The sequence below is a fragment of the Amblyomma maculatum genome, chromosome 6, assembly GCF_055883805.1.
Source record: "Amblyomma maculatum isolate TAMU_Amacu chromosome 6, ASM5588380v1, whole genome shotgun sequence".
NCBI lineage: Eukaryota > Metazoa > Arthropoda > Arachnida > Ixodida > Ixodidae > Amblyomma > Amblyomma maculatum.
The window spans coordinates 134,764,471-134,778,952 of record NC_139349.1 but is presented as its reverse complement, the minus strand read 5'-3'; positions in this window follow the sequence as shown (position 1 = coordinate 134,778,952).

Genomic DNA, 14,482 nt, shown 5'->3' with positions numbered 1-14,482 from the left:
TCGAGGGCCTTCGAAATGCCCGCGTGACAGCGGTATCAGATGCGGGAGGTCTGACAGTTTTCGAGCGAGGGGGATTAGGGTGACGTTAAAGAAAAAGGGGGAGAGGACGGACCCTTGCGGTGTGCCGACACTTTGAAGCGTGTAGGCCGAGGAAGAAAGGGGGCCGAAGTGCATCTCAGCCATGCGGTCAGTGAGGAATGCTCGAATATAAGTGTACATTCGCGCACCTACATTCAATGTGGATAGGGCAGTCATAATCGCCTGATGTTCGATGCGATCAAAAGCTTTGGAAAGATCTAAAGCTAAGCCTTCCTTGGTGTGACAAGGAAGTGGGTCAAAAATGTGGTAGGCGAGTTGCAGCATGGACGGAACTTGAGTATGAGAGCAGCTCAACCACCACCCTAAGGCAGGAGGACCAGGGACCCTGTGAAACCAGCATCTCAGAAGACCAGGAGTCAAGTTCGTTAGATACATTGAACGGTTGTCTGCCACCCCAAGGTGCCCTTCATTGAAGCACCTCTGTTCGACACGGTCCCGGCTGTGGAACAGCGAATGCCGCCTGAGTCACCCCCAATTGCGGAGGAGTCCCTCTCCTCAGATACGATACTGCACACACCAGTGAAGGATTAGGAGTGGCCTGATGACACCAAGCGCTCATCAAAGCTGTTACCCGGGTCTATCCCAGCCGCAATGCACGTTGCAACCAGTACCAGTGCTTCGCTACGATCAGGCTCGACCACGCGCAAGGCTCTCATGACGAAAGCTTTTGAAGACGAATCAAAGCGGCACCACTCGTCAGATGGAGTTGCGAGCGTAGCATCGACTCCCAAGAAGCCGAGGATAGAGGACAACAGGTCAGAGGCCGAGATGGACATATCCTCCTGAGTAGCCACCATGACGCCCCTAACAATACGACTGGGCCATAGCGGGCCCAGTCATCTTCCTCTGGGCATCGGTGGTCCCGGCGTCTCCTCCGAGACGCCGGTGATGGATCATCATCACTGCTTCGGCACGTCGACCTCACCTCGTCAGGGCGGGGAGATACTCCCCTGATGGGGCTGGGACAGGTCGGTCACCGCTGCTTGCGGCGGGGGCTAGCCTGCCACCGAATATTTGTCTGTTGTAGGCCGCCGTTGCACCGACACCGCTTTGGTGGTGGAGTGAGGCAGTTACCGTGCCTTTCCCTTCCTATAAATCAACCAAGGCAGCGGAGGTGGCTCAGCTACAGAGCCAGTAGCAGGCCCGTGCATTTTCTTTTCCTTCTTCCTACAGCCACAACGACAGGGCGGGTTAACAATCGCTGGACGGTGTACAGGTTGGGACTGTGTTGGTGCGCGTGTGACTGTATTTTGTAGCGAAAGCTACACTGGCCACGAACTTGTGATTTCGCCGTGGCGGTGTTCCGAGGCACATAATGACCTTGAGCCGTTGCCTAGCAACCAGCGTAGCTGGCAGACGCCGGGTGCTCGGCGCGGAGCCGCCTCCGCCATTTGGTATGACGGCACACCGCTTGGCTCATCGTTACGCTCGTCTTCGCTTAACTAGTCACTAGCAGGTACTAATGGCCAAATAGTCACTAACCAGTACCAACTAATGAATAACTAGTCAATAACTAGTCTTAATTAGTCATTATTCATGACTAAATAGTCATGAGTAATGACGACTGGCTACGACGTCATCACATGATGACGTAATCAGCCATGACATCATGATATCGGACATGTCTAATAATTGGAAGTGATAATGATGTCACATCCGGTCATAACGTCAAGACTAGTGATGACGTCACCAGGTGATCTACGCATATATATACGAATCTCCGTATAATTTTGCAGAAGCTCATCCATGTTCCGGCAGTCGGGCGGCTCCACAGTTATCCGGAAGTAGAGCGCTCAGGCTAACTCGTGGGTCGCTTCATTGTCAGGAACGGACATGTGTGCAGGGGTCCAAATTTGGCTAATTTTTCTGTTTAGTCGTCTACAGGTCAGAATCCTTGCCGCTTCCGGTGAGACCCTACCCTATCCAATTATTGCAAATGACCGTTTTGCTATCGCTGATTAGAAAATTTGTTTCCGTTCCGACGCAAGCGACCGCTTTTTAGCGCTATTGAGCAGCAGACTGGTGCTACCACCAGATAAAAGTGTAAACAATAGCGAGGTAGTCGCATGGCGGCTCCTGCAAGCTGGGAACTTTGCAAACCCGGTCAGGGCATATTATGTCTAGATGAACGACAGAAAAAAACGATAAATGCAAGCACTGTGGGTAGAGAGGAACCCTCGACCATATAATCAGAGAATGTGCTTGCTCCCCAGGGGCTAAAGCAAATATAAATTGTAGAGAAGCCTGGAAAGCCCTGCTCCACAGCAACAGTTAAGCCATCCGCCTGGTGGAAGAAGCCGTGAAGAACCAAGACCTATTTGCCTGCTTCTGATCGCGGAGGTCCCGGATCCCGACCCATAGGCCTGCGTGCCGGGGGCGGGGGCTGGGGGGGGGGGGGGGGCTCCTTATCTGGCGGAAGAATAAAGTTATCACATCACATCACGCATATACGAAGCAGACCCCGCCGGGCGTTCGATCGAGGCGTCCATGCGGCGCCTTTCATTTGCCCCTTCCTCGAACGCCGCACCCCAGAGCATAAAGACATGGACGCAGTACAGCAGGCTTCAGCGGCGTTCCAAATTGGTTGTCAGCAAATAAAAGGCACAGTATCTGTTACAAGTCTCCGCGGACACTTTAACCGAGTTGTAAAGAAAAGAAGGGTGGCAGTGAAAAGAGCAAAATGTGCCGTAGTGGAAGGCTTTGGACCACTTCGCAACAAATTCGCCTCATCGTGCTTTAGTGGTCCCATGTGACCATAGGATTTTTTTCCGCAGCCACGAGCATCGACCAGACACCTTCGCAGCCCAGCCTTTGGCACATGTTGGCATCGTCGTCCTAGCGACGCGCAACCGCCAGCTTTAACGTCCCATAGATGGAGGATTCTACCATCCTCCGTCCGCTGCCATGGTACCACCGCATCACGTCGCACATGGACTGTGCTCGCCGTATGTTGTCATGAGTCCGTCACTTTGCTGTTTCATTGCGAAAGCAATACTACGCCGGGTTTCACCTTTTCGCCGTACCTGAGCCTACCCTTCATGGTCGGTGGTCGGTCATGTGACAACTGACGTCATACCAGAGCGAGAGACAGGGTAGCAAGGCAGCTCTTCAGCGCGCTGTAGCTACGCTTCACGGTCGAGTGACGGCGACGGTCGGTCACGTGACTACTGACGTCATACCAGAGCGAGAGACGGGGTAGCAAGTCGGCTCTTCGGCGCGCCGTAGCTACGCTCCACGGTCGAGCGGCGGCGGTGGTCGGTCACGTGACTACTGACGTCATGCCAGAGCGAGAGACGTGGGACCAAGTCGGCTCTTCAGCGCGCCGCAGCTACGCTCCACGGCCGGTCGACTACCTGCGAACGGCGGCAAGCGATTGACGTCATACAGGTTGCAAGAGCTTGCAGGTCTTGCTGCGGTTCATTGGGCTGCAGGAAGAAGAATCTGTGAATGAATAATAAAGTTTGAAGACGTCTAAAAAATATGCCTTTCATTTCGTGGGTACACAGGAGATTAGCAATGTGCACCACCACAAGCGAAACACTTTGAGTAGCCAAGCGGACATTGCTTTCGCAATTTCCAGGCTTAACTAAAGCTAAGCCCCAGAATGTTTGTTACTCGTTTGGTTCAGTTAGCTATATGGTTTCCCGTCTATTTCTTTATCATAGCTGAGTTTCGATTTTGTTCTTTTAATGTACAATGTTATCAACCCCGACAAGCAAAGGGAAGGTCTCTATCTTGCGCATTCAGACCATATTGATGTTTTGTTTCTGCAAGAGCGCAGTTTTAGGCTTCCTTCGGCTGTTATCGCCTTTTGCACTCGGTTCAATATAGATGCATTCTTTTCCCTGACGGACTAGCGCAGTTACGGTGTGGGAGTTGTCTTTCTCAAACCAGCCTTCAGAACCAGCGCGCATTGCACCTTCGGGGTGAATGGCCGAGTGGTGATAGTAGACACTTTTCTCGATGGTCGAAGGACCAGATTTGTTAATGTCTACGCGCCGGTTACTCACGCATTGACTAACCAGTTCTTTCGGCCGATGGGGCCGCACTTGCTCGAAGATGTGTCATACGTCCTCGTGGCCAATTTAAATTGCACGCTAGACACCATGCGCGATGTTCGAGGGCCAGGTGAAGGATCTTCAACCTATCATGCAAAAGAGCTCGCAAAAATTGTTTGTGGCTTAAGGCTGCAAGATGCCTGGGTGCTCTTGCATGGGTACCTTTTTATTGCCACTCACGTTGGAGCTCAGAGCACCAGTAGAATAGATAGGGCTTATTTGCCTCCTGCCATGGCACGTCGCTTCGTGGCATGCACAGTATTGCCTCTCCCCCAGTGACTAAGCGATCATCATTCCCTCCCTGTGACGCTGCGCGTCGCTCCTTATCGTACCACCTGAACTCTCACAATGGTTGTCTCGGTCTCACTCAACAATCAGTGCCTTGCAGGCATTCGCGAAGAGCTCCGAAGTCCTCCACTACCGGCTCCCTTTTCTCTCTTTCCACTTTCACTCCCACCTTCATCCCTTTCTTTACGGCGCGGATCTGGTGTCCACAGAGCAAGTCTGACAGATACTGCGCCTTTCCCTTCCTGTGAACCAATTAAAAAATAAAAGCCTCTATTTCTCCGGTGCGCAACGTCTCTCCGGAAATGTGGGACCAACTGAAAGTCATGAAGAGAGACACTGATAAATGCCGGCAGAGCACGGCGCGCTCGAACCACAGGCGCACTCAGTGAAGTATGGCGCCGCATGCGCATTGTCATCGCTGGCAACCTCACGTTCGCCATGCTCGAATATCTAGGAATGCTCCGCGGCCGGTACAAAATCCTAGAGGATAGCGCACGCTCGTCGCTAAGGGGATCGCGCCTGCTACTTGAGGGCCCTGCCGACCTAAGCTACCCGCGCTCTTTGAGCCAAAAAAGAACCCTCCCGCCGCGCACTGAGGAAGTGATTTTGACAGCGGGCATGGTCTTCGGCGGGCAGAGTCAGTCTTTGAACCCTACAGTTATCTGACGAGAGTTCTCAGCCTATTGTACGGACGATTATACGTCAAAAGAACCGTCGCGGCCTTTTGCGGCACTCTTCCTCAATTGCCATGAAGAGGCCGGTGTAGCACTATGGGCACCGGCGAATTTGACAGAAATTCGAGATGCGCAGAAGGCAATGAGCCAGGCTACTGCACCCGGACTTGATGGTTTGGTAACAGGTTTTTAAGGCAATTTCTTCGATTTCCCCGGGGGCGCGCTCCTTGTGGTTATCAGTGGTGTTATCCAATCCGGGAGAACACCTGCCTCCTTCAGCACCGGCCGATTCATGCATAAGGAGGGTAAGTTGCCATCATAACAGTTAGTAGCTACCCTATTAGTCAGGCGATTGCGACATTCTCTGCATGCGTTCGTGAGCCCATACCAATCAAGCACAGTACCATGGGCCTTTGATTCCTTCACCCTCACAAAAAATGCATTTGAATACGCCTGCGCCAAGCACGTGACCGGAGTGTTTAATGCACTGGACCAGGCAAACTCGTTCGACAGTGTCGAACATTCCTATCTGTTGAAAGTACTTCGTGGTTGTGTCCTGCCAGGAGACTTCATTGATCATTGAGCGAGGCCGCGCCATCTTCAGCAGCATCGGCAACCATAATGTTAAGGGTCACGGCGAAAAACCTATTCACAAACGTATTCACTTTAGAGAGTTTAAAAGCTGGAAATGGCCCTTTACACGAAAGGAATATTTAGCCTGGGGCGCCACAGGACGGAGCTGCCACTCGCGCCCGCTGGACTAGAACCCTTTGAGACTCCAGGCCGGAACAGTTGGATATGGCCGCCACACATACCTCTCTGGTGGAGAAAGGAGAAAGAGGAAAAGAGGGACGCTTCTCACATGCCCACATGTGTGAAAGTTATCGCAAACTTCCCCACGGTGTGGACACTGCCCGTCGAATTTAGGATCAAAGTGGTGATTGCGGGACACGTTAGGGTATTGGTCTGCAATCTCCTCCGTATTTGTTCGTCAGCCTTTCTCGGTACCTTGCGGGAGCCGGGATCAACACCGACGTTCTCAATATTCGCTAAGAATTTCGTTATATGCTCTGAGCCAGAAGAGAGCTGGGGGGAGTTGTCCGGCGGAGAAATACTTCTGCAGCCGCATCGGCGGACTCATTACTTCTCAGACTCGTGGCTGAGCGTGCTTGGGCGGCCGCGTCAACTTATTACCTCTCAGACCCTGATGGCCAGGAACACAGATGATGCGTTTTTTGGACTGGGGTTGGTATCAGCGACTGCTCGTTTTCAACGATGGTAGGCCAAGTGTGATACCTCGTCTGCCAAGTAACTCATGCAGGTGGGACGAGAATCTAATTATTGCCCTAAACTTGGCATCTGCAACGACGAGCGCAATGGTTGCCTTCTCCGTGTGCGCGGAATTGAGAGCCCCGTCAACCTGTGTCCCTGGTGTACTACGGCGGCCGTGTAAAGGTTCTGGGATGACGGTCCTGTTATATCAACGATCGAAGTATACCTCCTCATAATCGACAGCGCGAATAGACACCGATGAACAAACAACGGAATAGGCGCTAACTACCAACATATTTATTGAAAGTGAGAAGCAGTTTATAAACGCAAACCATAACCCACGTGACATCCCGAGAACAAGAAGAACAAAATTATCAAAAAACGTCATCTAAAGGCCCTTATCGTTATCGTTGGTAACGTGGTGTCCCATTTATTAAATTCTATTATCACTGTGTGCGTCGGCTCAGGATAAGTTTAGCTGTAAAGCGATGTTGAACCGTTTTAGGTAAGGATAGATGACCCTTCTTGATGGATAATTTTGTTCCTCTTGTTCTCGTGATGTCACGTGGATTATGGTTTGCGTTTATAAGCTGCTCCTCGCTTTCAATAAATCTGTTGGTAGTTAGCGCCTGTCCTGTTTTGTTTGTTCGTCCGTGTCTATTCGCGCTGTAGATTATTAGTATGTATTGCCACTAACAAGCCCAATTCAAAACTCTAGTATACCTCTTGTTTGCCACCTTGTTGCCACACAAGCGAGGGCGATCGTCTGCGGTGAAAGCCTCTCAGGCAATGCTCCATCCACTTTATGAAAAGCATAGGCCTGGCCGAAAAGCTATGATTTTTCTGTAATGTTACGTGATATGACTGTGACGTGGTGTGATGTGACATGTCCATGATGTGACTGTACTGACTTCACCCATCCCTCTCTTGCCCACAACTTTTATAGCCACTCACCCCTTTCGCCCAGTGCAGGGTAGCAAACCGGTTTCTTCTACCAGTTAACCTCCCTGCCTTTCCTCCTCATCTTCCTCCTCCTCCTCCTCGAAAGTGGAGGTGCCCAGAATCTGTGTTTCCACAGCTCAGGCGAAGTCGTTCCTCCGGTGTGTACTCGTAATGAATGTATAGGCGGACTAGCAGACGGCGCGCGGAGGCCGTCTGGGCGAACCGCGTATATTGGTTTAGAAAGGGGGCCTCTCGTAACTTTGAGTAGAATTAAGCACCCCAACGTCAAAAGTTTGGCATTTGAGGTAGTCACAGGAAGGTCCAGCGCTCGCTTCGTGACTTTACGTATGTTGGCGTCTATGCGCTATTCGTCTTGCTTGGTAGTAGAAGGTACGGCACGGCGTTGAGGATCCACGAAGTTACAAAGGCATGGGAGAGCCGAAGCGCGTCCCTTCCCCGCAACCCTCTGCATTTGTGAGAGACTGGGTGCATCATACACCCGACGTGCTCGCTAATCATTTGAGTTTGGCAATAGTGGAATCCGGTCTGAGTCTCTTATGGATAAGGAGGCCCAGCATCGGGAGCTCCGGCACCTCTCTGATTGAATCACCTGCGATGTACAGTGCAGTCTTATCTGATGTTTGCACTGACTTGCAGGAGCTCTGATTTCGCCAGAGCGCACTGGAGTTCATAAGTGGTAGCATACGCATCCACTATAATATCAACCCGTCGCAAGCGGTCCTCCATTTCAAGACTTCCTTCTGTGGTCCTAATTGTTATGTCGTCTGCATAGAGGACATGCCTTACTCGTTCTACCCGGGCTAACTGCTGTGAGTGATTCATCATTGCAATGTTGAAGAGAAGCGGCGAGAGGACCGCTCAAGCTTGGATCACACCCCTGGACCCCATGATATAGGGCCCATGTTCTTCATCCTCAATATCGATGAGTGCTTGCCGCTGCGAGAGGAAGTCTCGAACGTAGGCGAAGGCTTTCCATCCACAGTTCGGTTGAGGTCGAGTTAGAGAGTATGCTTTTATGACGGGCATTGTTAAATGCACCCTTTAGGTGGAGAGCTACAATGGCCTTGTCGTTACGGCAAATAGCTGTGGGTCTGACTGAGCATGTAGCATGTAGTTGGAGGAGGATCTCACCACCACCACCACCTGAGCCGACTTATTTGGAACCCAAACACAGTCAGCGAAGCTGCCCATACCATCCATGTACAGAGAGAGGCGATGGAAAATATTCTCCATAAGTTTTCCTAAGCACAAGGCCAGTGATATGCGCCGCAGGTTGTTCGTACTCACGGTTTTACCCGGATTTGGTATGAACGCGACCAGAGAGGTCTTCCAGTCTGGAGGAAATGGAGGCCATCCCATATCTGGTTAATCGGTTCCAATAGGTGTAGGTCGGTGATGGAACAGTGCAAGGGACAGGACACAAGGAAACGAAGAACGACATACACGGGCGCTGACTATGAACGCTATAGTTGACAGTCAGAGCCCGTGTGTGTCTCGTATTGTCTCCCGTACCCTCCGTTGTTCAATTACCATGCAGAACCAACTAGCCCACTGCTGTCACCCGTTAATACTTAGGCGATTATTAATTATGCGCCCTTAACGGTGCGCACACTCCCAGACACCCTTAGAGTGAGTGGGTATAGCTGTTCCGGTCGCAAAGAAGAGGCCCTCGACCTGCGTGACAAGCTCAGAAGGAATTCAACTACCTTGTAGTGACAGAAGAGGGTGGTCGTTTGGTGCCCAGCGGTCGCCGGTTCAAGCCACAGTAAGGGTCGGAGCCAGAAGCAACAAACAAAGCAGACTTTATACACAGCAAGAGACGATACAGAGGAACACACAAACACTAAAATTGCACAGATGAGAGGTTCACATAAAAACAAACGCTAAGCATGAAACTGCAAAGGTATTCAAATAACACAGAGGTTTTACAGCACAGATGAAACACGAGAGAGTTACATAAACAAACACCAAATTGTTCACCGGGCACTGTTGCAGTCCGACGCCTCAAGAGTCACGATGTGGCCGCCATACAAGACGAGCGCCGCTCCCTTGCAGGTCCGTGGGCTTGCCAGCAGCGGGTGATACCCGGGAGTCCAGCCGAAGCACTGGCGAACACGTCGCAAACACTGACTGACTGACTGACTGACTGACTGCCTGACTACACAAGCGGCGCGGTCTCTTTAAATAGGGCGCGCCGCGTTTGTCTGTTAGCACGCGTCAAAGTTAGCGCGCACACACACTTAGCTTCGCTGGTTATAGCGCTCTCTCCTCCTCCCGTCGAGCCGCGCGTCGTCATTGGCTAGGTCCCATAGAAGATTCTCGATTTTTCTGGCGTATTCCAGACTGATGAGTCCGCGTCATCGCCGGGTGATGAGAAAGAGGGCGACGGCGACTCGTACAAGGCTACGCGCTCTCTCGCGCGGGGAAGGAGGTTTTTCTCGAGCTTTCCACGCGACGCCGCGCGGGCCTCGCGCCGTGCCGGCTTGATGAAAATGTGCGCCGATTTCGTGACAACCTCGAAAGTGAGACATTAAGAAAAGCGCTTCTGATTAGGCAACGACGGAGGCCGTTTATTCGTAATATTTGTCCACTATATCGTTTGACGAGAGTAGCCAGACATCATGCACTGCATGAACAGCTGCCCAGGCTAGCAGATTTTTGCCCGTAATGGAGGCTATCTGCGCAGCGCAGTAGTGACACCCACCGCGTTACATTCTAAGGTTAGAGTACTCCTATGCGCTGAAAACTTGACTAATTTGTTTGCATGACATTATCTGTGCCCTCAAAAGCCCATTACGCGTAAAGCTAGAAACAGGGCTTTTGAGGAATCCGACGGCGTTCACACTTGTTCCATAGCATTAACAAGTTAATTTCGCACAACACAAACGCGTTCTCCAAGGTAATGCGTCGCTCAGAAGCTAAATATGTCGTAATGTAGTTATAATTATACTGCAGCCATGTACAGCGCAACGACAGCACGCAAAAACTACGTGTGTGCTGGCCGCTCCACGCTTCCGCGCCGCGTGTAGCAGGCGACGCACCTGGCAAGGAGTAAGAGTAGGGAGCCCACATGTTTCACCGCGGCGCCCGTCTAAGGGTGGTGACATCTCCTGCCAGGGTTCCCGATTTTGGCCAAGAACGGCCGTCAAGCTTAGTGGGCCGCCATTTTGGTTCCCAGTTTAGGAGTGGCACGCTTTGTATATGCAGAACCAAGGTGAGCTAAGAGGAGAAATTGGCCGAATTAACTGATAATGAACATTACGTGGATTTTTGTGGGGATCACAGCTTGGTAATTAAACAAAAAAAAACGTTCCTTAGTAGAAAATATCGATAGCCGACGCATTGTTTCAATGTGTATCATTACTTGGTTGATGAGCATTGTGTACCTAAAGTTGGTTGGTTTGTGGAGTTTAACGTCCCAAAGCAACTCAGGCTATGAGAGACGCTGTAGTGGAGGACTCCGGAAATTTCGACCACCTGGGGTTCTTTAACGTCCACTGACATCGCACAGTACGGTCGCCTTGCTTTTCGACTCCATCGAAAAAGCTGCCGCCGAGGCCGGACTTCGATCCCGCGTCCTTGGGAACAGTAGTCGAGCGCCGTAACCACTGCTCCACCCCGGCGGGGTATAGATAAAGTGTCCACGGCCACTGTGTAGTTGTGTTTTATTCTAACTACAATACTTCAACTGCTATATAAATTGAAAGCTTATGTCGAGTATAATAGCAATAAAATCATTGTAGGTACAATAGTTAATTGGTTAATTGTGAATAGAAATGAACTTTATGCTGCAATATCAAGTAATATATTGTAGAATGCCTTCCGTCGACTATAATTGCGCTTGACTATTTGCAATTGTTAATTACTTGCCATTTGTTATATACTGTGATTAAAAATTTAACTTCTGACTATAGCATCAAGTCATATATCATTAGATAGCTTATCAGAGCATGTTTGCACTACACTAATTGCCGGTTTCTGAATACTTCCTCTAAGCAAGCTGTAAATAGTACTGGGGAGATTGTGTCTCCTTGCCTAACACCTTTCTATATGAAAATTTTGTTACTTTCTCTATGCAGAACTATGGTTGCTGTACAACCAGTATATATATCTTTCAGCAATTTCACGTACTCCTAGTTCTCGCCTCTCCGGTAAACCTCGATAGCACAGTACATGCCCATCCTTCAGTACAGTATATGCCCCATTCGGCCTCCTAACCTCACTAAGCCCTATATGACAATCCATTTCATACCCTCTAGATCCTCTAACAGCACTGCTAAACTAGGTTCACTAGCTAGGGTTCTAGCGTTAAACGTTGCCAGGGTCAATTTCCAATGGCGGCCTGTCCAGCGGAGCCAGGATTTCTTAGCACCCCCTGCTGCGTCACAGGCCTGACCGCCGCCGTGGTCAATTGTTCCGCAGCCGCTGGTGACTGAGGGCGGGGGTTTATGGAACTAATCATGTGAGATACCGGAGAGGCGAGAACTAGGAGTAGGTTTCCTTGTCAATAAGTATATGGCGGGTAATATAGATTAATTCTAAAGTATTAATGAGAGGGTGTCAGGCATTGTAATTAGGCATAATAAGAGGTATAAAGTGAAGGTTGTACAGGCCTATGCACCCACATGTAGTTATGATGACCAGGCAGTTGAAAGCTTCTACGGAGATTTAGAATCGGCAATGCGAAACGTAAAGACGCAGTATACTGTACTAAAGGGCGACTTCAATGCCAAGGTAGGGAAAAAGCAGGCAGGAGGCCAGGCAGTAGGTGACTATGGCATTGGCTCTAGGAATAGCAGGGGGGAGTTACAAGTTGAGTTTCCAGAGCGCAATAACCTAAGAATCATGAATACCTTCTTCAGCAAACGGAAGAACAGGAAATGGACATGGAAAAGTCCTAACGGAGAGACTAAAAATGAAATCGACTTCATAATGTGTTCAACCCCCGCCATTGTACAGGATGTAGAGGTAATCGGGAAAGTGCGATGCAGTGACCACAGAATGGTGAGGTCCCGAATTAGCCTAAATCTGAAGAAGGAACGCAACAGATTAGTAAGAAAGAAACCCATCAACGAATTAGCGGTGAGGGGGGAGGGCAGAAGAGTTCAGGATCTCGCTACAGAATAGGTATTCAGCTCTAACTGAGGATGGCGACATTACCCTAGAGGCAAGGAACACTAATTTCAGAGATATCATTACTGAGTGCGCGGTAAAAGTAGGCGGTAGGATAGTTAGAGAGGATACCGGTAAGCTGTCTAAGGAGACAAAAGATTTGATTAAGAAACGCCAGAGTATGTAAGCTGCCAATCCAACAGACCAGATCGAATTGGCCGAGATATCAAAGCTAATCAATAAGCGCAAGGTGGCCGATATAAGGAAGTATAACATGGACAAAATTGAGCATGCTGTAAAAAATGGTGGAAGCCTTAAAGCGGAAAAGAAGAAATTGGGCATAGGCAAAAACCAGATGTATGCGATAAGGGACAAGACGGGCAACGTCATCACTAATATGGACAAGATAGTCAAAGTAGCCGAGGAGTTCTATACAGATCTCTACAGTAGCCAAAGTAGTCAGGACCGTAATGAGATTTGCGGTAGGGAAAAACAGTCAGACGTTCCACCAGTGACGAAGGACGAGGTCAAGAAAGCACTAGAAACTATGAAAAGGGGGAAATCAGCTGGTGAGGATCAGATAACTACAGATTTACTGAAGGACGGGGGGATATTGTGCTAGAAAAACTGGCCACCCTGTATACGCAGTGCCTGGTGTCATCGACGGTACCGGAACCATGGAAGAATGCAAACATTATCCTCATTCACAAGAAAGGGGACTCTAAGGACCTTAACAATTACAGACCAATCAGCTTACTGTCTGTTACGTATAAGGTATTTACTAAGGTAATCGCTAATAGAATCAGGACAACCTTAGACTGCAATCAAGCAAAGGATCAAGCAGGGTTTCGGAAACGGTACTCTACTATCGATCATATCCATACCATCAATCAGGTGATAGAAAAATGCTCGGAATATAACCAGCCCTTATACATAGCATTCATTGATTACGAAAAAGCATTTGACTCAGTTGAAACCTCGGCGGTGATGCAGACATTGCGAAATCAGGGGGTAGACGAGCCGTACGTGAAAGTGCTGGAAGATATGTATAGTGGCTGCACAGCAACCATAGTTCTGCATAAAGAAAGTAACAAAATTTCCATAAAGAAAGGCGTTAGGCAAGGAGACACAATCTCCCCAGTACTATTCACAGCTTGTTTAGAGGAAGTATTCAGAGACTTGGAATGGGAGCAGTTAGGGATAAGGGTAGATGGAGAATACCTCAGTAATCTGCGATTTACTGATGACATTGCCTTGCTAAGCAACTCGGGGGATGAACTGCAAAAAATGATTGATGACCTAGATAGGAAAGGTAGAAAGGTAGGCTTAAAAATCAATATGCAGAAGACTAAGGTAATGTTCAACAGCCTCGGAAAGGAACAGCAGTTTACATTAGGTAGCGAAATACTGGAAGTAGTAGGCGAATATGTCTACTTAGGACAGGTAGTAACCGCAGATGTGGACCATGAAAAGGAAATAACAAGAAGAATAAGATTGGGATGGAGCGCATTTGGCAAGCACTAACAGATTATGACTAGCAGCTTACCGGTATCGCTCAAGAGGAAAGTATACAACAGTTGCATCTTACCTGTACTGAACCTATGGGGCTGAAACGTGGAGGCTAACCAAGAGGGTTCTACTTAAGTTGAGGACAACCCAGAGGGCTATGGAACGAAAAATGGCAGGGGTAATATTAAGAGATAGGAAGCGTGCAGAGTGAGTCAGAGAAATAAGTCAAGTTACTGACATTCTAGTGGAAATGAAGAAGAAGAAATGCGCATGGGCAGGACATGTAGTGCGAAGAGAGGATAACCGATGGTCGCTTAGGGAAACAAAGTGGATTCCAAGGGTAGGAAAGCGTAGCAGGGGGCGGCAGAAAGTTAGGTGGGCGGATGAGGTTAAGGAGTTCGCAGAAGTCAAGTGGATGCAGCTAGCACAGAATCGGGTTAATTGGAGAAATATGGGAGAAGCAAAGGATCAAGCAGGTTTTCGGAAATGGTACTCTACTATCGATCA